The 21489-nt window shown below is 41.2% G+C and overlaps 1 pseudogene; it reads right to left on the bottom strand.

The window, feature by feature from the left end:
- Positions 1 to 10067: 10067 nt before the first annotated feature.
- On the bottom strand, positions 10068 to 15398 carry LOC130143957 (palladin-like; annotated as a pseudogene).
- Between the last annotated feature and the right edge of the window lie 6091 nt (positions 15399 to 21489).

Genomic DNA, 21489 nt, shown 5'->3' with positions numbered 1-21489 from the left:
GAAACAATTTCCTCTTAGTGAGTTCTGTCCCCCATTATTATTATCCCTTGTTTTGGTGGGGGAACTGTTAGGTTAAGTTATTAACAATGCCATTTTCAGTTTATATTTGTGACTAAAACCTGGAATAACACCCTCAAACGAATCTCAGCATGTATTAAATAATTTTTAAAAAATGGTGCAATACATCCTATGTTTTTATTACTGCTGTTGCTATAGGACCAGACTGAAGTATTCGTAGCCTTAAAATCATATTTTTTAAAGACAGGTTTTTTCCCCCTTCTCTTCAAACTGGTAAATTAGAATGGAAAACTAGTTAAAAACCATAATCCATTTCAGTGTTTACTATGTACATCTACTCTAAGAAGTAATAAGCGTTTGTCAGACTAGGGTTCTGTCTGGCCGGGTGTGATGGCTCAGAAAGCAGAAGCAGAATGCGTAGGGTAGGTAACAGGTCACATGTGTGGTGATGCCTCCTTAGAAGACTTTTGTACCTCCAGCAGTTTGTGATTGGTATATTTGAATCTGCCATGTGATAGCTCCGGTTGAGGCCCGTGGGTTCTTCGATTTGATAAGACATTGCAACAGCTGTCTTGTGCTCTCTCGGTGGGGCATCTGAATTTGTAGACCTCCAGTATCCTGCCTGCCTCAGTGGTTTCTGTTTCAAACTGAAGAGTCGTATTTCTTTTAGTCGCTTGTTGCTGGAAAGCTCTTTTGGACTTTACATCGTTTTTGTTGTCCTTTGCGTTACTTTTTGAGTTTCTCAGGGAGAGAGGAGCAGGTAGAACTGCTTGCAGCATTCACTGTGCACTTACCTTAAAAAAAAGAAACCAGGATGTTTTGTGTCTTGTTTTATACTGTTTCCAAAAATACTGCCTAATTTTTTTGCCTTTTCCTAACCATTACACTTAGGTTTTCAGAAGCTATGTAAGAAGAACTCAGTGCTGAATAATTAATGGTCAGCTTGGAATCCATGTCCTTATATTTGTATTCAGGCCTGATTTTTTTGTATTTTCCCCAGTGTGAATTGTTCTAATGCATGCACAGTGAATTTAGTCTGCTGGTTTTAACACCTGTTTCCTCAGTGAAGTAGTTCTGCAATTTTTTTGTTTAATTCCTTTATCCCTTTATTATTTTGAGTAACTTAAGGTTAGAGGACTATAGAGTGGGCTTTAGAAATGCTGTCTCAGAACCCTCACAAATAGGTTGTACTTTGCTAGCCCCAGCATAGGTTCCTGTGGTGTTCTGTTGGTAATCCATGTTCTTAGGAAAGAATGACTGCTGATTTATACCCTCTCTTCTATCTTTAAACAGCTTACTGGTGTGACAGCTTCTTCTCTTGGCAGCACATCATCCTTAATGGTTTTTGGCAGGGGAATGTGTCAGATGCTGTATTAGAGCTCCATACTCTCTTCTCTTTTTAGTCTTTAGAAGAACTCTTAAAACGTTTATCAAACATGACTTTCCTTTGCAAAGCAACTCTTGACTTTCCTCAGTATGTTTATCCAGTTGTTTTCATGGCTTCAGAATAATTTCTAGGAGTTTGCTATGTACAAAAAAATACAATTTTTCTAGATCCCTCTGGAATCTCTTCTTAAAAAACAGGTGATCCTTCCTGCTGTTCACTTTTGCCAGCTTCCAGTCATTTGATTATTAGGCAGTTTCAACCCAGACATTTCACACTGGAGTTACTTGCTTTCTTAAAAACTTAGGGAGTGATAGCCCCCAGCTGTTTGTCACTCTCCTCGTAATCTCTTCTTACATATTGCTTTGAGGGGTAAAACCTTCAAGAAGTTGCCTGAAGATGTTCTGTTCAAGTTCCTGCATGGTATCAAAAACTGATTTAGGGTTTTGTTCAGAGTTTGGAGATTATTTTTTTTCTGTGGCCTTCCCTTCCCTGAGCACTTTACTTTTTATTTTGATCATCTGCTTTCCTTATGCAGGTGCAGTTTGTGTTCCCAAGGTGGTGTTCAGTCTGTATGCACTTTCACACATTGTTCCTCTACACTGATCTGTCTGTAAATTTTACACTCAGTGACAGATTCCTTTTGACTGCTAAAGCAAGACTGCTGGTTTCAAAAAGGTTGACTTTTAAATTCTAGTAGCTTTTAATCCGTGCCCGCTTCCCCCTCCACACAAAAAAAGTTTAGACGTGTATATTTAAAGTTCTCATACTGAAGTTCAGTGCATACAATCTTAGTGTTGTCGTCGAGCTTGCACCTTAATTTTTTTGACTTGTCTTTTTGGTTTCATTAGCATATTTCCTTATTTTATATTGCTTCTTTTTTATGGAATTCTACAGTAGTGGACTGAGTCAAAATATTTTGCAGAAATAAAAGTTACCATCACAAAGCTAGTCTTTGAAAATAGCATTTTGACTCAGGTCTTGTGTGCTCCTGGGGATTGCAGCCAGAGTTAGGTGGCCCTGATCAGCTGCATTAAAAAAACATGTGTGAAAACAGTGATCCTGGCATCATCCAACCTGCTGATAAGTGCTGCCTTTCATTACAGTGACATTGCTGGCCTTATAGTCCTTGGATGTCATAGCTACTGCCATCGTCTTAGTTGTGTGGGTGATAATATTGCCTAACCAACAGAGTTTACCTTATTAGGCCTGGAAATTCCATATGTGATTTGTCGAGTTTATATATTGGTATTTAGTTTTATGACTTTCCTATATATTTTGTACCAGTATCTTGCTTATTTGTCTTCCGGTACGCCTGTTATGTCACTGTCCTTGAGTAAAAACAGACATTTGAGTTGTACCTCTTGTGCTGCTAGTTTTTATGCCAAATGATATAGAAATGGTTTGGGTTTTTTTGCTTGTGGGTGTTCTTGAGTAGGACTGTGTGATTAACTGACTTACCATGGTTTCTCAATTGAATTTTGAAAATTTTGGTCCACTCTCTTACTAGAAATACAAAGTTTCTGTAATTCTGTTCCTAGTGGAAGTTACAACATGTGCTCTTAACTCGTCTGATGTTTCTCCACCTGCTGCATTGCTTAAAACTCTCCTATAATATTTTAAGTACCACATCTCCCTACTTTTTTGTTTTGTTTTTGTTTAGAATGAAGTATTTTACAAATTCCCACTGCTGCTGTCGGTCTGACTTTTGATGCTATTTTTTCAAGCAGTTGGTACATTTCTTCTGAAAACTTACTGCAGCCCTAGAGAAAAGAAGCCATATAGACATTGCGTGTGTTTTTGTACAGATGCTGTTTAGTGTGCATATATGATTTTTGATGGTAGAGATGGCTCTGCCATGTTTCCTGAACTCCATGCAGTTCCTGAAGAATCTGTGCTCCTCTTCCTGCAGCTGTGTTTTCAGGCATGCATTGAAACTTTGCCTCATCTAGCTTTGGGAGCATTTTAAAGATGGCTGTTATCCAATTCTGGTCCTTAACTTACTCTATATTTTATTCCAGATCTTCCTCTCATCCCACCCCATGTCACTCGTACCTACCTGGCCTTTCACCACCTCCCAGATTTCTAGAGAGACTATCAAGGCATGTTTTGAGGGTGGCTGCTTTTGCAGCTGTCATTTAACTCCGCATGCAGTCCTTTTGTGCAGCAGCCCCTTTTCTTAGCCATAATTATTTCTTTGGTATTTTAACTCAGCTGGGTTCCTGCTTCAGGAAGGATATGCTCGCTAAAAGGAGATTGTGTATTGCAGTATTTACTCATTTATGTGCCCTACCTTGTCACTGCCAAGTTAGGAAACCTAAAACCGTTCTTCTGTTGACTTTACATTTGATTTAGTTTAAACTTTATAGGTAGTGTGATTTGCATGTTCTGGGCTTTAGTTGGAGCACGTTGTAGGTCTAGAAAGTTAATTATTTTGCATCTCTGTGTTTTCGTACTGTTCGGGAAGATGATGCACTATTCTTGTCATGTTAATCTTTTCTCCTAGGCAGGTCATTGGACCCTTACTTCTTCTCCTAAGAAATGTGTTTGGAACTTAGAACTTGCTGTAGTGATCTGTGTTAGTCTCTTCCTGTTTCCGAGGCATGTATTGCGATTGATGGGCTGGGTGGGAATTTTGAGCAAGCTGCTCAGTGGAAGGTGTCCCTGCCCATGGCAGGGGGGTTGGAACCAGATGATCTTCAAGGTCCCTTCCAACCCAAACCTTTCTATGATTACCCTCAGTAGAAGTTTCTAGCAGGACACGGAAGATGCTGGTGAGGTGGTGTTGGGTTTGTTTTTATTGAAAAAAAAACCCAACAGCTGTCAGTAGGAGCTATCACAAGGAACAGTTTTTGCAGACTTTCTGTTGCAGTAACAGAAGTATATAAAGCTTGCGGAGTTAGTTTGTGCGGAGCAAGTTAGTGCTACATCCCATAGCCAGATTTCATTCCAGCCTCCTGGGGGCAGCCTGTCCTACGGCATTATTAAATTGGTAATGATTTTGTTAGTGTATTTATATAGGTTTAGGGAAGTGCAGCTGCCTGTGTAGATACAAAGTTGATAGCTGGCATGGCTGGTACCGGTTTTGTACAATGCAAATTCATGTATCCTGAGCTATTTGGGGACCTAAGGCATGATTTTTAAAGACTGAAAGGTATTTGACATTTGAGTTCAGTGAAATTTGGGTAGAAAGTAGATATTTCAGTCCCAGCGTTCAAAATCTCTTTTGGCTGTTGCAATTATGTGACTTTTTTGTTTTGTTTTGTTTTGTTTTTGAAGCATAGCGTAGTTCATTTACGTAAAGCTAATGAAAACAGAACTTCTCAGGACCAGGTACACCCACTTAATTAGGGTAATCAACCAGTGTTTGAAAAGACAGGGCAAATGCAGTGGTAGAGAAAGTCTTTAAAGAGCATTGACTCTGCTTACTGCCTGAAGAAGTAAGAACTCTGCTGAAGCCCCAGATCACATTTTATTCTTACCCATACATGTTCAGTTTCAGAGCATGTGCTGAAGGCTCCTTTTTGTTTTAGGTATGTCTATTGAGTTAGTAACAAATGTTACCTGTACTTTGCCAGACGTCTTTAGATCAGTATGACTATGACCACAACAACTGCTCTATTTATAAATGCTTCTATTTTTCTTATTAACAGCTGGTATCTGTTAAGATCTGGGTATTTGTGTTCATTTCATATAATACAAGACTGAAACCCACAGTCATGGTTTTTTCACTCTTTTTTAAATACATCAAATCCAGCTCTACTGGGGTTTTTTTCTCCTTTTATTCCTTCGTGTACTTCACCATTATAATCTCATAGTCTGAAATGAAAATGAATCTTCCTGTCACAGGTGTTAAAACTAAAATTGCTTTGGCTACTTGGAGATTTGGTTAAAAATTGCCGTTTTGGGTACAATGATGTCAAATGTGCTGAGACAACATATGAGTAAAAGCCACCAAATCTTACCTGGTGTCATTATACACGTGTTAGGATAATGTCAATGGAGAGGGGGGCAGATGTCACTGAGTTCACAACCGTCTGAGCAGACAGAGCTTGTGTGGGTGTCAGTATTTCCCAGCCTGCTGGCTGACACTGCGGAGGTGGCTTTGCATGTGTCATATATTGATGAGTTTGAAATTACTGCATTATTTTGAAGGGTTTTTAGAAACAACTGCACACTGATGATACGGTATTGCTGAAGTATGTGTTAGTGAAGCAGTTTGATGTTTTGTGAGTTCTAATTTGCAGGGCTTCCAGCACTGTACTTCTGATGCTAAATGGACTAAGAGCGCACAACACTTACATGTTGAAGGCTGTGTTATAAACAGATCTCTGCCTGTATGTTGAAGACCTGTCAAAATCTCTTAAGTTACAGTGTTTTAATTCTGCTGCTGTCGGTCTGACTTTTGATGCTATTTTTTCAGGCAGTTGGTACATTTCTACTGAAAACTTACTGCAACCCTAGAGAAAAGAAGCCATATAGACATTGTGTGTGTTTTGTACAGATGCCGTTTAGTGTGCATATATGATTTTTGATGGTGAGATGGCTCTGCCAGCAGTAGACTGGAACTGCACCCATGCTCTGCAGGTTCTTGTAGCTCTTCTGTTGAAAGGCATATGGAGCAGAGAGCACTTGTAGATTTGTAGTTTACCAGAAATTCCTGGACACCGGAGTCAAGTCATGCTAAGCTTTCTGCTACACAGTGAAGCCATATTCAGTTGATCTGTAAAGATTAGATTAGTGAGGTTGATTTACTTACATGGTTTTGCAAAGCCGTTTACTAAGTTTTCTGTAAAATCTTTGTTTCTGTTAGCACTGTGGCACCTTTCTTCCTAATGCTGTATTATCTGGCTTCCCGTAATGCTTGTCACGAGCCTGTATCTCTCATTGATTAATTACGGTAGTGCCTTTCCATTTGGGGGAGAACCAAGTATACTAGACTATAATATGTGACGTGAATTTTGTTGGTAAGAAATTATCTATTCTAATGTATGCAGCTGAAGCTGCCCATTAACAGGCACTTGCATTGCCAAAGTAATAAACTTAGCTTTGCCTCTAAAAAGGACAACCGATTTGAGCTCCCCTTGCTGTATTATTCTTTGTAATTAGGAACTATCGTTCTGCTGTAATAACTGCTAATTAATGCTTTGCAATATCACCTTTGATTTCCACAACTGAGCTCAGCCACACTTACTGGGAGATCAGTTCTGAATTTTGACTTGACGTCTGCCAAAAGCAGCCAAGACAACTCTGAACTCTGATATGAGGGCAGTGGAGATGCACTGATCATCAGCATTTTCCCCACGTAAGGTGCTGTGATCCTTTTGCTTCACCTTAGTCTTGGTTACTGACATCTTAGTCCTTGGAGTCAGTGATTGGAAACACTTGTGACACCCCATTCTTAGGATGTATAGGCTGGTCTGAAATTAATTTTTTTAGAATGACAGCAGTAGCAGTGCCTTTTCTTATAACCGTTATTACATGTTGCAAGAAAACACTAATAATCACAAATGAAAATTTTGTTCTGCTTTTATGGCATTGGTTGTGTAATGGATTTGCTGCTCAGAAAAAGCTTAAAAATAATTTTAAATTACTTCATTCTTTCTATTAAGATTTTTAACCATGTTACGCTTTTTGTATACAGGACACTGAGGAAACAACTAACAGCCTATTTTAGATTTTGAAAATCTACATTATGTAATTATACTTTTTCTCATAGTGGAAAGTGGATCTGGAACTTTACAAACTGAAACTGTTGAAAGCTGCTGCTATACCTTACCCGAAATGACATCATTCACATACAGTTCAAGGTCTTTGAATTTACCAGCAATTGTGCTGATAGAAGAATTACATTTGATTTTAGGTTTTCATTTATTACACATTATTAAACATGAATTAGTAAATGATCAAAGATTGTACAGCTGAAGTTAATACAGAATTTAAGACAAGTGAAACATTGTAGATTGGCAGTATATTATGAAAATATTCAGTGAATCTGATTCTGAAGTATTGTAGGAAGAAGTGAGTTAGTACGACAGAATTGTGCGTTATACTACAGAATAGTGTGGTAAACAGGTTTTCTTTTAGACATGCCCTTTCCTGCAGTTGCTGAGACAAACGTTGCAAGTAGGAGCCATCTTCAAAATCCACTAGTTCTTAATCTGCAGTGGAATAGAGGTGTGTTGCCTGTTGTGTGGGAAATCTTACCTTACAAGGTATTTTCAACACCTTTTGCAGTAGCTTGGAAAGGTCCTGTCCTTGGCAATGTCTTTTTGTACCCTTACATCTTTGTAGAAATACTCCGTGATGTCTGGGCCAAGTCGGCCAGAAAAAGCCTGACAAGGTGTTGCATTGTGTGTTGAACAGAACAGTTTGAGGCAAAATAAAACATCCTAATCCATTAAATGTAATGAGATTTGTAGAGCTCCTGCTGTAAATGATGTAATCGTTTTGAGTAGTGGCCATGTGGTATTATTTTTCTCTCCTTTCTTGTTCTGCAGCTGTTGCTGAACCACTTAAGCTACTTCAGAAGTAGGAAGTGACAGCAGCTGCAAGACTTGGCCCTTCCCCAGGGTTTACCTGTTGTACTGCAGTTGCTTCCTAAAGCAAAAAAATTCTCTTTCCTGCTGGTGTTAGACTGAAGTTCATTCATCACTTCTCCTCTCTATAGCTGCTGAAGTCATTGCTGTACAGGTACTGTTGCTGGTAGCCTGGCTTTTTTGCTCTAAGCATGAGTTAAGCGTTATGTTGCAAATACCAACATTTTTATTAGAGATTCAGTGCCGTATGAGATTAATCTATGTATTAATTACTTCTGTGAAGAGATTGTGGCTTAATTCTGATTTTGAGTTGCAAGCTTTAACACGTGGTAAAGAATACTGTGTGCTGTCTGGAGTAGATTGTAAATTTCTTGGGGCAGGGTCTGTGTTTTAATCTGCCTGATGTGTCTTACGTGCTCATGGTTCTGTTCAAAGGGGAAAACTCTGCAGGGGGAGGGCTTTTTCTTTCCACCAGCTCAGGAGAATGAGCTAAATGTCAGCCAGTTCTGCCCTGTGGATGTACATCTGAATTGTGAGGCAGTGAAGGGTCTGTTGTCAGCGCACATAATCTGAGCAGGCATTTCCAGTCCATGCATTAATTGATCTGTACGACACAGTGTGGGTTTGGCAGCCGGGCTGTACAGCCGATACCCACAGCATCATGACACGATGGATAATATGATCTCATGAAGTACTCTACCTATTAAATCCGTTTGGGCTGCTTGCAGAGATAAGGAAGTAGTGTCATCCATATGTGGGGAATCAAGGCATTTATTACCATACAACCTAAGGGAATTAAAAGGGCCTTTGAAAGTGGCAATACAGAAAGAAACTATGATTTTATAAGCCAGGGCTTCAAACTGGACTCTAGTTTTGATCCCCAGTTGGTGGTGATGGGGGGGGGGGGGGGGGGGGGGGAAGGGAAGGGGTGTGTTAAGTAATTGTTGCTGTTGTGAAGTTGCAGGATAAAGGCATTGTGTGTTAAGGTACACCACCAGCTGAACAAACCTTCATGCGTGTGGAATTTTGCACCTCACTATCGACACACTTGACAGAGGTTTCTGTCATCATCCTGAATGTAGCTGCATTGAGTCTTTGATCGCTTTGAATACGCTTGGGCTGATCAGCTTCCTAAAGAATTTGAAGTCTTCCCATAGCCAAACCTGAAGTCTTGCAAAAAGTCAGGACTTCTTGTTTTAGTCCTACAAAATGATAAAAGTAAAGTACACTTTCAGGTCATACTGTCTGTCTTTGGAGGGAGATTAAACTTCTGAAAATTACTTTGACGCTTCCAAGAACGTCAGATTTTTTGGCTTGAAAGTATGTCATTTTCTTGTGCCACGCTTCTGTCTCTGAATTTGTAAACCCACAGCACAGCTGAATGTTTTCATAAAAACAACGTTGCTGGTTAGAGATGATTTACTACTTAGTGTGTGTCTGTACTTATATACAGAGGCAAAAGTGATGATGACCTCATCTTAAGCCAGCTCACAAGAGCAGTCAGTTTTTTAGTCTCTAAGCCAAAGACAAATTTACTGTACACAGACAGAACTCCATTGATTCAGTTGCAGTATCACCATTAATGTCAGTACTCACTTACTTGCTGAGATAATTCTCTTTGTAGTAATCAACACTTGAAAAGTAAACCTAAAAGGAAAAAAAAAAATTATCTTGCATCTTTCCTCATGTCTTTGCACTGAAAGGAAAGGAGAAGCTAGGTAACATGCAGGATTTTTACAAGTAGTTTAACATTTCAAATTTTGATACTGCCTTGTTAGAAGACTGTTCTTAAATGAATTTAACAACACTTCGACCATGCCTTTTACTTAGTCGGTTGTGATGTCATATTGCAATTACTAGACATGGAAAATAGACCTGCATATTTTCTAACCTTTTTTAAAAAAGCATCTTCAAGTACTTTTATTTGGCAGAAGTTTCTCAGAACTTACGGGCCATGTTCCTCTGTTTTGTTTGAATGAGATTCTGGGTCAGAAGCAGAATATTCTGATAAATTGTAGTCATTTCTAGATACTGCATATAGCCCTCATTTCATCTGTATTCATAATACTTAAAATTTCTACATCTTACACTTGCATGCTTGTACAGAAACAGTCAAGTCTTTACCAGAAGGAAAACTTTCTATTTGTGTAATATTTATTGATGTTAAACCCCCATTATGTCAGCACAACAATCCCAAGTAATGATAATACATTTTTTTATAAATACAATTAAAAGGTGGCAAAATAATGTTAGTGAAGCTAAACAAAAAAGTAAATTAGCATGTCACAGTCAAGAAAAATTTGGCAAATGATATGACATACTTTTAGGATAGAATCAGATTATTCCCAGATGACAGACTATGACATTAATCTAGATTAACAATCTGCATACCTGGTCACATCCTGCACCAGAATAGTACTACCTTAAGTTTATTAGTCACTAAAAAAAACAAAACAAACTTTGTGTACTTACAAAGCAATACATGTATAGCAGTAATGCAATGTATGGTGTACACAATTACAAAATAAAAAAATCAACCTAAGTACAGGACTTCTGAATAACTGAACCAAGATAAAAGATTGCCACACTTTCATTATAAATAATGAAAGATACCATATACGTGCTTCATATAAGGAATACAGTGATTTCTTTTCATAACAAAGTGTTGTAGCTGGTACCATCAAATGCTCTTTTTTCTTGTCATGCCTAGTAATTCTTCCATCCCTCCCTCCCCTTCATCTGAAATCCATTTGGTTCTAATTTAAAACTACCTAGCCAGGTCTGACTTAGGTGGGGGTCTAGTTTGATGTGGATTTGCCTTGCATTCTGAAAGTAGCCTTCAGGCTTTTCATCTACGGCCGCACGGACTCTACCCCTTAAAAGAGCTGTCATTGCCTACAGTCAGGAGAAGAAAAAAAAAACCCAAAACCTACCAGAGACATGTGCTATGTTAAGGAAAAAAAGAAAAAAAAAAAAGGCACAAATTTGATGATGTTTGCGTCAATCTTCTTTTTCTACCTCCTCAGATCTGCAAGCTTATCACCTGTGGTGTATACTTTAATTTAAATTTATAATGCAGTCTCAACCTATTTTTCAATTACTATATGTTTCCTAAAATCCTCATAAACACTACACAAGCTTTAAGCAGTCAGACGTTCCATATGTACACCTCCTAGTTTTCAGCTCACCTTAGAATTCAAGATTCTTGAATGGGAGCATTAGGAGGTTACAGGCTGTCTTCAGGAAATCCATAGAGCATTTCAACCTCTTGCCCTGTACCCTTCCCACTGTAACCTACTGCAGTGGTTCATACTGTTGGCATTTTTTTCCTGTCTAGTTACCAATATTTATAGTCTGGAATAGACTGTTATTACATGTCAGCTCTTTTTTTCTTCATTATGCTGAAAAGGTTAAATTACTTAAGCTTAAACCGTCTTTGCTGTATGTTTGTAAGCAAGCCTCCTCGTCGATGGCAAAAAGGAAAAATACAAATGAATTTAAAATTACCGTGTTGATGTTGCTGTATAGAGTTGTCCATACTAACAGCATATAAAGCAAGATATTTTTCATTGTAGAATAGAAGGCACTTTGCAGAGATACAGCATTTGCTTACGTTTCTCTTCCTTGTCCCTTCCTGTTTTATTCTTACAGTACTGCACTTGTTCACTGCAGCTATCAGAATGCGTTGCCACTTCAGAAGTATAGATAACAATACATTCTAATTTTCTTTGCGATCTAACGGCCTCAAGTAAAACATCTTGCACCATTAAGGTTGTGTAGCATCTACCTACTGCTTATGAAGGCATGTAGTGATAAACAGTGCTCTCTCCCGAAAAATCTGTCTCTCTGATGTATCTTGGCCTTTATGAAGAGGGCTGTTCGTAAGGGCTGAAGCAACTTAGGTATAAGGAACTGGTGAATGTGATTTGTTGTGCAGTGTGTACATTTCTGTTAATAATCTACCTATTCTTTTAATGTGGTATAATGAATAAGGAATATATGGTTATTGTGTTTGTTGTTTATCTTTTGTACTTGAAGGTGTCTGCCTTTGCATAAAGTGACATTGGAGTATCATTGGTCAAGGCAATGGCTTTCAGTGTTTCTGCTTTGAAAGAAAACGATGGAAGCAGCAGTTGAATCTACAGATCATCACTCGCTACCAAGCCAGACTGCATTGTCAGGCAGACTGGATTTGCTTCAGGCTGGAAAGCTGCTTTGATGTCTAGTCCTTGGTCACAAAGTGCAGCGTATCAGCTGGCTGAAGGCCCCACCTTCTTTGGCTTGGTTGTCTGAGGTGGTTGTTGTCACTGAGCTACAGATTAAAAAGGAAGAAAACAATGTTAGCCATCTTGAGCAAGGCAACAAAGCATGGCCAGACGCACAATCAACCCTTTGTAAAGGCAATAGTAATTTCTGAGCAGTGGAAAACCATTATATCAATGCTAAGTTTGTTTCATTTCTCAGTGTTTTGCGTTTTTCTCCTCAGCATCTAGTTTCACCTTCAAATGTGTAAGGAAAAACAACAGTGTCTGTGTTCATTACTTTGCCTTTTTGGCATTGCTTTCTACCTTTCCATGTGTCACTGAGAAGGGCAACAGCAAGCGGGTTGTTTTCATGCACTCACATAACCCTTGAACAGGCCTGTGACTGTAATTTTTTGTATATGAAAGGAAATAGTCTGATTGCCATCGCCACCCTTTGGCTCAGCGTTACTCAGCGTACAAGTCTAACTCACAAGTCGCACTACTCCCACCCCTCCAGAAACCATCCTTTATCATTCCCATCTCTCCCCTTACCCCACTCCTTACCCCCCTTAATTTGTTATGAGAAGACCGGCAAGAGATTTTGGTTTAAGAAAACATTCACTATTTAAGGAGCTGCTTTGGAACAAACTGAAAATAATTAAGCAGAAAGCCATAAAAACTTCTACTACACTTCTGGTAGCTGTCACAGCTGTATTACAGACCAACGTACAAACGAATACAAAAGGTTAGGGAAGTGCTAGCACAGCAACAGTAATAACGATCCACAAAAATAATGTCATCATGCCGTTACCTGATGTTAACTAGCTATATTTAATATACTAAGCAAAAACAGAAAGCATTCATGTTTGTTTTGCTTTAGGTATCTGAAAGTTGGTGACATGTACTTTGACAGAGCATTTGTTGTCTTGATGTGGATCTTTACTATTGGGGAGAAACTATAAACAAAAGAGAGACACCAATGGTAAACCATTCTGCGAACAAACTGAAACTTACAGAACTGTTGCCTTTAGGGGTATTAGTGTGATGATGAAAAGGGAAGTCACTTACTATAAACATCCAACCCGGCAGTGCAAGACACAATCCCAGCCTCATTCTTAGCTGAAACAGTGTACCTACCAGCCAGCATCCTCCTTGGCACTCCCTTGAATAAACAGGCAGATGTAGCCATAGTTATCCTGGTGCATGCTAAACAAAAGAAAAGTAGAAAATTACTGTTTAAACTGCAAAACAGTGTAGACTGGTTTAAAATGTCATTATAAACTGACCCAGTCCTAGTTACAGATTGTTTATAGTCTTTTTGACTAGATGACAAAAATATAATTAAAAAAAAATTGATTTTCAATTACTATGGAACTTCCTCTGAAATTAGCAAGCGGAATAGAAAACCTTGAGTATGCTTGACAATCAACAGTTTAATATCCTGTACTGAAAAGTAAGCAGCAAAAATGCATAAAGTAACTTCTCTTTCACAGTTACAGATTAAGACATCTGGAAATCTGATTTAAGTAGTAGGGAGGCTAGAATTTACACAGACTTTTTGGGGAAAGGATAAAAAACTTGAGGAATGAGGTACTGAACTACTCTTAGTTACTCAGAAAGACAGCAATAATTTATTACAGTATCGTATCAGTAACAAGTTCCTTTTCTTGCAATATATCATCAGTTTGCTTTTAAACATTCCTTCAAATATTGAAGACATGTTTGTAGATCTTAGAATATAAAATATTGAATCTTAGTTGCTTAACTACACAGCAGAGTTATGAAGCAAGTTTTCTGCTGAGAAGCAGACAGCTTTACTTAGCAGCCCAAGTTTTCAACAGTAAATATCTTTAAGTCTTCGTTCTGGAAGAGAAAAAATACTTCTCCACTTGCTCTCTAAGTGCAAAGATAGTTGGTTTAAGTCCAAGGATGGAAAACAGAACTAGCATTTTAATTCTGGCTCAACCACCAGACTGGCTGCAAGTTTGAATAAATTATTACAATAACTCATTACAGTTTATGAGATGCTGTTCACACAAAGCATTCTCATGACCTTCTAGGTTTTCATTTGTGGTACAGGATAAATAGTCATTGAAGTTATACATAGGGAGATTATTCCAAGTCAGTCTAACCTCACTTGGTCAGCGTTGTATGCAAGTGACTCATTCTCTTTCTTCCAAAATATCTGAGGAGATGGCTCTCCCGAGGTTCAGCACTCCAGTCGCACTGGGAATCCCTCAGTCACACCTGTGTTTTGTAGCTAATCGATAAACACAGGTGCTTTGTGTACTTCCTTAGCTGTGAAAATAAAGATTGCAGTCACGTTGACACCAGTCTATGAAAACGTAGCCTTTCTTTCAGCAACATGCTAAAAATCAGTAGTTAAAAATCTTAAGTGGCAGGAAACTGAAGTGGTGTCTCCAGTAACCACGAAGTCCAACCCTGGTTCATCTGAAGAGAACAGTCACATCAGTATTTTAATGGGGAAAAGTGAGCACAAACAGAGCTGAGGTTTCCCCTCCCCCCTTCCCCCAGAGAGCTGAAATGCGAAGCACAAAGACTAGATAAACTGGCTCCACGCTGCTTGTTAAACAGTGCTCCTTCATATTCCATAAAGGGATGGGCTTTTCATTACACAAGGAACTGCTCTACCAGGAGGCTGCAATGGCATTAGCCTAATACGCTGTGAAACACACAAACCGTACCCTACTAGCCTGCCCACGGGTAGGTGTGGGTCTGCACGAGTCGCTGTTAAAAAAAAAAACATTGAAGTAAATAGCCTGGCTTGCGGCCTCAGCTGTGCCCCAGGACAACAGCCCTCCTCCCTTAACTGCGTGCACAGAGGTTACACGCCAGCCAGCTTACACCACAGCAGAACATCAGTGTATCGCCTCCAAGGACACTGTAGTTCTGCTACTGCCAGGCTTCCTTTTCTTTCCCCTCCTGCCCTTCACCCGTGTCATTTGATGGCACTTAGATTTTCTTTTTCACATTATCCTTACAGTGCTCAGTGTGGAAGCTTGGCGTGAAGATGTTACCTGCAACAATGAGCGCCAGGCTGGATGTATTTTCACCAGCTCGACTGCTGGCAATGCATGTATAAATTCCAGCATCTCTGGCTGTGACTGGTTCTATGATCAAGGAGTGCACACCATTCTCACGCACCAACATCTTATGAGAGCTATCAGGGCAAATCGGTCTTCCATTAAGTTGTCAGGTGATCCACTAACCTGTAGTGTAAACACAGAATAACGGGAAATGGTCTTAGCCGTATGAAGCACTGGAGGAGTCCTGACTCGTTACTTCAGAGAAGTTTGGGTCTGTTTGCTACTGCAGGTGTACCACAAGATTTAAAGATCTAATTCTGCCCTGAATTACACATTGTGTTCATTGCTTACTTTCTGGCCGACTCCCTGAATTCCAAGGTGTCTTAGGGGTGTGACTGAAAAAAAAAAGATCAGTGTTTAGGTATGCTAGAAGCTAAATAATCATACACTGCAAAACAAAAGGCAGGGTGACACCTTCTGTGGTTTTTTGGTTGCTCTTCAGGTGGAATAAGATACTCCTTTCTAGATTAACTTCTTGTGGAAAACTTGCAGACAAAAAGATGTTAGCTGACTGATTACTGAACTCTTAAGTTCCATTCCACTCCGCTTAAGTCTAACCTAGTGACAGCACCACCTGCACTAGTTAATGCTTGGTCTGTGCAAATAAGTCTTGTACTTTTGAAAGCTGTGCCATTTGCTGTGGGTACTGCTTGAAAACAAATAGCTTCTCCCAAATATATCAGCATAAAGCAAACAGAAATAATCCAAACCTTAATTCGTTCTATTAGGCAAAGTCATAAATCAAGATTATGTTGTTTGAAACTTTAATGGGGAACCGAAACTCAAGTAGTAAAAGGACTTTGAATGGAGAAGCACACTGTCTTTGTAAGTGGTGCTGCTTCCTCCCACACCCCAGCATAGCTGACTTCTAAAAATCAGTTCACTGTGAGCTGGAAGATTTGCCTGAAGCTCTGTCATTGGAGGGGAGGCAAGCTTTAATTGTCCACTTACTCATAAGTAGTAAGATTAATTACCCTACTGACAGTCGCTGAAACTGCCAATAGGTAAAATAACTTTAAAAAGAAACGAATTTGGGTTTGAGTCAGCTGATGTTATCAAAAGGTTGCTGCTGCCCTTTGCAGGGTACTTGCCTTGCAGTCCATTCTGCAGAGTTTTCCTTCTTGAACAGTCAGGTCTCCAGGAGCCTGCAGAAAATGAAGCCGGAAGAATCGTTCCCGAATTGGTTCATTTTCATCACCACTGTCCCTTGATCGAAATCGTGGTCTTAAAGTAACATGAAGTAAATCATTTTTTTTCTCTCTGCTAAATCACAAGAACCGAAAAGCCACTTTTTTGACTTATAACATAATCGCTCCTTATTTACACACATACACTGGTAGCATTTGGCTCCAGACCAAGTTAATTATGATCCTGTACATATTAATTGCTTCTCATTTAATTCACATGTTGTGGCAAAAATATGATCTAGAAAATAGTCTTGCTACAGAATAATTGCTTGTAATAATAATTCATTTATACCTGATAGTATTTTTGTTTAGAGTTAGTCTTTAAATCACTAAAATACAAATAATTCAGTAGGCTTTAGCATCTAGCTTCAGTTCCTCGTTTTCAGTGGCCTGTGTATTTAAACCCTTCGCTGCTGCTGATTACACCAGAAAGTGCAGGTTTGTTAATTATATTTAGTGGCAGTTATTTTCTCAAAGGTAAAAACTAACTCATCTCAGTTGAGACATTTCAGATCAGACTTACTTTTCATCTTCTCTTGTTCTGCACTACTGAAGACCATACAGAAAATTCTGTGGATATTTATTCCTCATTTAACAGGTTTTGAACATTTTCAAAGCCACCAAATCATGATGTCAAAACAATGAGAATTTAACTTGTGAGCAACAGGAAGAAAACTTCAGTTGTTAAACTGTTCTTCACAAAGGTACTGTAAGAAGTTTAATAAAAGAAGGAAAAATAGCTCCTGTCCCCAGAAACATTATCAATCACCTTAAGTTTCCACAGTATCATTGAAACCATTTTCAGCATTGGCTATTCTTGCCTGTTAATTTAATCTATCAATTTTTTTTCAAAGTGGTTCCTCGTTTAACTGTATTTTTTCCATTTGAAAGTAGCATTATTTCATGTATGTGATGTAGTAATCAAACAAACTTGTAACTGAAACAAAATTTTGGATCAGTTTTTGTCCTTGCCTGAGCAGCTCCAGCAGATTCTATTCTGGAACCTGCTGCCTACTGTAACATCCTGTTGCAGTGAAGAGGAGCTATTCAAATATCATCCAAGATAACTTTTACAGTGAAATTCTCTTTTCTGAATTCCATTTTTTGATAACTTTTGCCAAGGTTTCTGTTTTGGCCAGTGTCTGCAGTCTACATGCTGCAGTGTATGTGGTTATACTGCATTTTCTACTGTCATGGGGCATTTCTTTAGGTTCAAATAATTCATTAAAAAAAAAAAAATTAATACTAACACCACCACCACCATTACATTTGGAAAACAAGATGCTGTACTACTGTATGGGAGGTAAACACTAACTTCACACTCTGTTCCACTGAGGTTAATTTTAATTAGTTACTTGAATTTGGTTTATTTGTCCTTTGTTGCCCTTCTCTCTGTTACTGCTCTGTGTGAATTGTGACCAGTCATCACTTTTGCTACAGTATTACCTGTCATAAACAGATAAACTTTGACTTCTAATGATCATCACAGCCTTCCCACAGCTATAACTAAAGGTAAAGGTGTGTGGGAAGGGGAATCTAGCCTGTACCACATACTGATGTGGGAATGGATACTAACATGGGGAACACACACCGACATCTTTGCATACACCGAAAGTTTATGTAGCTCTTCAGGTGCCTAAATCCAGGTCTTAAGCACCGAATATATTTTGCCACTTGAACATGCCCGAAGCTCCTTCAGTAGCTCCTGTGTTACAGCTCATAGGCCACACCGAGCTCTAGCTGGTGCGTTGTTCCTAACCAATTTTGCAGATGTACCTGCCTCATATGCACATAGATGGGATGGAAGATAGATGGTGATAAAGAAAAACTGTACTCATATCTTTTGGTAATTAGTTCTGCAAGACCAACTAGAAATGATAGTGGCTAGTCAAGTTAGTGCTACGGCAGTGCTGGCAACCCAAGCAAAATCTGCCTTCATAGTATCTATATGCATCCTGTTTAGACACTGTTGATAAGATGCCAATTAAGTACAATAAACTAGTGCTTCCTAATGTCTTGCAAGGCTGAGCCGCACAGGTTAACTAGCGCCACAGAAGGGTGAAAGTCCTGAAAGTCACCATCTCGCTGCTGCAGCTACATAAAAAGGCAGCCCTGTCAAAAACTGGGGCAGGGGGGTGGGGGTGGAGAATGTACACCAAATTAAATAGAAAACAAAAGGGTTAAGAAGTTTGTGACCAAAGATCTTTTCTTCTGACAGTGTGTTCCAGAATGGTGAAAACTGAAGTTTTCAAATTACATCTTTGAAATGAAACCTAAGTCAGCACGCTGTTTAGGCTAGAGTCAGAAATAAATAATGCATCTTTTTACCTCTTTGTAAATTCACATCTAAAATTGCAGACTGCTTTAAGGCTTTACCTCGAGAGATGAAACTAGGGTGATTTTAATTCTAAAACGTTTTGTGGTTGTAAAGAAATAATGAAATTAGTAGAGCCAAGTACTTCACATGTCTACAAATGACAAATTGCAATAGACTGGAATACCCACGGATTAGTTGTGGGTCCTTTAGCGTTGTGATACAGGCATCAAATTGCAGAGATGACTTTCAGCAATACTGACATCACATACTAAGTGTGTCTGGGGGAGACTCCATGCGTTGGTGTGGCACAAGGCACTGGGAGTTTCAGAGAGCAAGAAGCTGGGGAAAATTTTATGACTGACCATATGATAATCGTCACTAATTTGGGATAAAGGAGATTAAGTTCAAATTAATATTCTAATTCGGAGCAGGGGCAATAGGAGTATTTCTTTTTTAAAGTTTCCTTAAATCTCATGCATTTTAAGATGATTTATTTGGGGCTCTGGCTGCAGCGCATCACAAGAGCTTATGTACTACAGTATTGAGCACTATGTCGTCTGAGGGACTGAGCCCAAGCTTTGTACCCATCAGACAATTCAAAAGTTTCCCCCACCAAGTAATGCTAAGAAGGCAATGTTTGCAAGCTAAGCAAATTTCAGAAAAATACATTGAAAACTAAATAACTACAAAGAGTGTTTTAAATTATCTGTGACATAGTGAAGATGACAAAAACCAGAGTTCTGCCAGAACATACTCTGTAAGAGATTCTCCTGCCGCCATCCCTCCAAACTCGCCCGCGCCCGCCCCCACCCCGGGCCGTCTCCCCGTCCCCCTCCCCGGGTCCCCCCGCCGCCAGACCCCTCCCGGGCGGGCGCGCCCTCGCTGCCGCGCCCACCCCGCCGCTGGAGCAAGGCCGCAGCCCCCACGCCGCCCGCAGGAGCCGGCCGGGCCCTGTCGGCACCGCACGGCAGCACCGCCCGCCCCGTCGCCGCCCGCAGCAGAAAACGGCGCCCGGCAGCAGGGAGCGGCGGCCGGCTGATCCTTTCTGGCCGGGGCTGCAGTACCGACCCCTGTGCGCCAGGCGGCAGAAGCGAGCGCAGCAGATGTGCATGCAGCAGATGCGCATGCGCGGGACCGGGCCAGCTGCCACGCGGTGCATATGGGCGGGGCTTGTGGTAAAAGGGCGTGGCTTTCCGCCGAAAACCTGTGGGGTTGCCGCCCGACATGGGCGTGGTTTATACCGGTGAGGGGCGGAGCTCGCTGTCGTCGAGGGGTGGGGACGTTTCGTACCTGCAGTTTCCGGGCGCGGGGCCGTTGCAGCAGGGAGCCGCCGCAGGCTGCGTTTGCTCTCGGGCAGTAGCGGCGCTGTAGTTCCGCGCTCGCGTGCCGAGCGTCCGCTGGCAACGTGCCCGGGGGACGGCAGCGGCGGTCTCTTACCGGGAGGCAGGGCCGGGCGCGGTGGCACCACCCCGCAGGCAGCGCAGGATAGCAATGGCACTGCTAACGGGCGGCAGCGCGGAGCGTGGAGGCGCCACCGCGTATACGCGGATCTCGGGCTGCAGTATCGACTTTTGTTCGCCAGGCGGCAGCAGCGAAGTAGTCCTGGAGGACTTCCGGGTCATAGAGTTCGACCTCCGGAGGACTGATGGGCCCTTCCGGCTTCTGGAGGGCTGCCGGCCGATAGCTCGGCCTCCGGCGGACCGAAGGGCAGTGACAGGCGGCCGCAGAGGGTGCGGGAACGGACGCCCTCGCCGTTCCAGGCCGGCGACGGGGCCTCAGCGGGAGGGAGCCGCTCCGGGCGGTGCCGGTGTGGGCCCTGGGCGCGGGTGCTTCGAGCCCGGCCTCCGTGTGCCTTTGTGCTGGTGCTTCCCCGCGCGGGCCCAGCGGTGGCGGCCGCCGTTTTGCCGCGTTTGCAGGCGGTGTTGCCGTCTGCCCCCCGCGGCGGGTAGTTGATTATGAGGCGTGACGGAGCCAGCGTGTGGTGGGGGGTAACGCCCTAATTTGCATAATTCCGTTATTTGCGTGTTTAAGAAATCGTTGCTCTCTAGGCAGTGTCGTTCATGAGGGGTTACAACGATCCGTCCCCTGGCCGCTGCCATCGGTGGTCACTCCGAAGTCGAGCAGCCACTGCGGGTGCGTGAGTCGGGTCCCTTCTGGTGTCCCAAGGTCCGGAAGCAGAGCTGGCAGTGGAAAGAGTGCTGTTACCTGAGGCATGTAAAAAGAAGTGCAAAAAGCAGCTTTCAAGCGAGGAAGTTCTGGCAGCAGGAGGAAATATGCCGGTACTGTTGCAATCCACAGACATCAACAGAAAATTAGTTGAAAGTAGGACAAAGGTAGTCAAGGTAGTGGGGGATAGCGACCTTGGACTCAAATAGCCCCCCTAAAAGAGAGCAGAGCCCTGCTTGGGGAGTATGTGGAGTTAGTAAAAAGCTTCAGTGGCACCGAGGATGCACGCTCATCTGCATTAGAAGCAAGAAACTCGTAATTACACACCAATCCTGTGTGTAAATGACAATGAAACTGCTATGTACTGTCGGTATGTAAATACTCTGTTGTAATGTGCACCCTTGAGTAGCTCAGCGTGCACATCGGGAGGAAGAATCCCCCGTGCACCCAGCACTGCAATAAACCATTGTCGGCTCTCTAAACTATCATTTGGGTTGGAGAGTTTTCCAGGTTATGATTTTCAGTGA

The sequence above is a fragment of the Falco biarmicus genome, chromosome 1 (assembly GCF_023638135.1).
Source record: "Falco biarmicus isolate bFalBia1 chromosome 1, bFalBia1.pri, whole genome shotgun sequence".
Lineage (NCBI taxonomy): Eukaryota > Metazoa > Chordata > Aves > Falconiformes > Falconidae > Falco > Falco biarmicus.
Note: the sequence above shows the minus strand (reverse complement) of the source record. Positions and strands in the feature narration are given on the sequence as shown.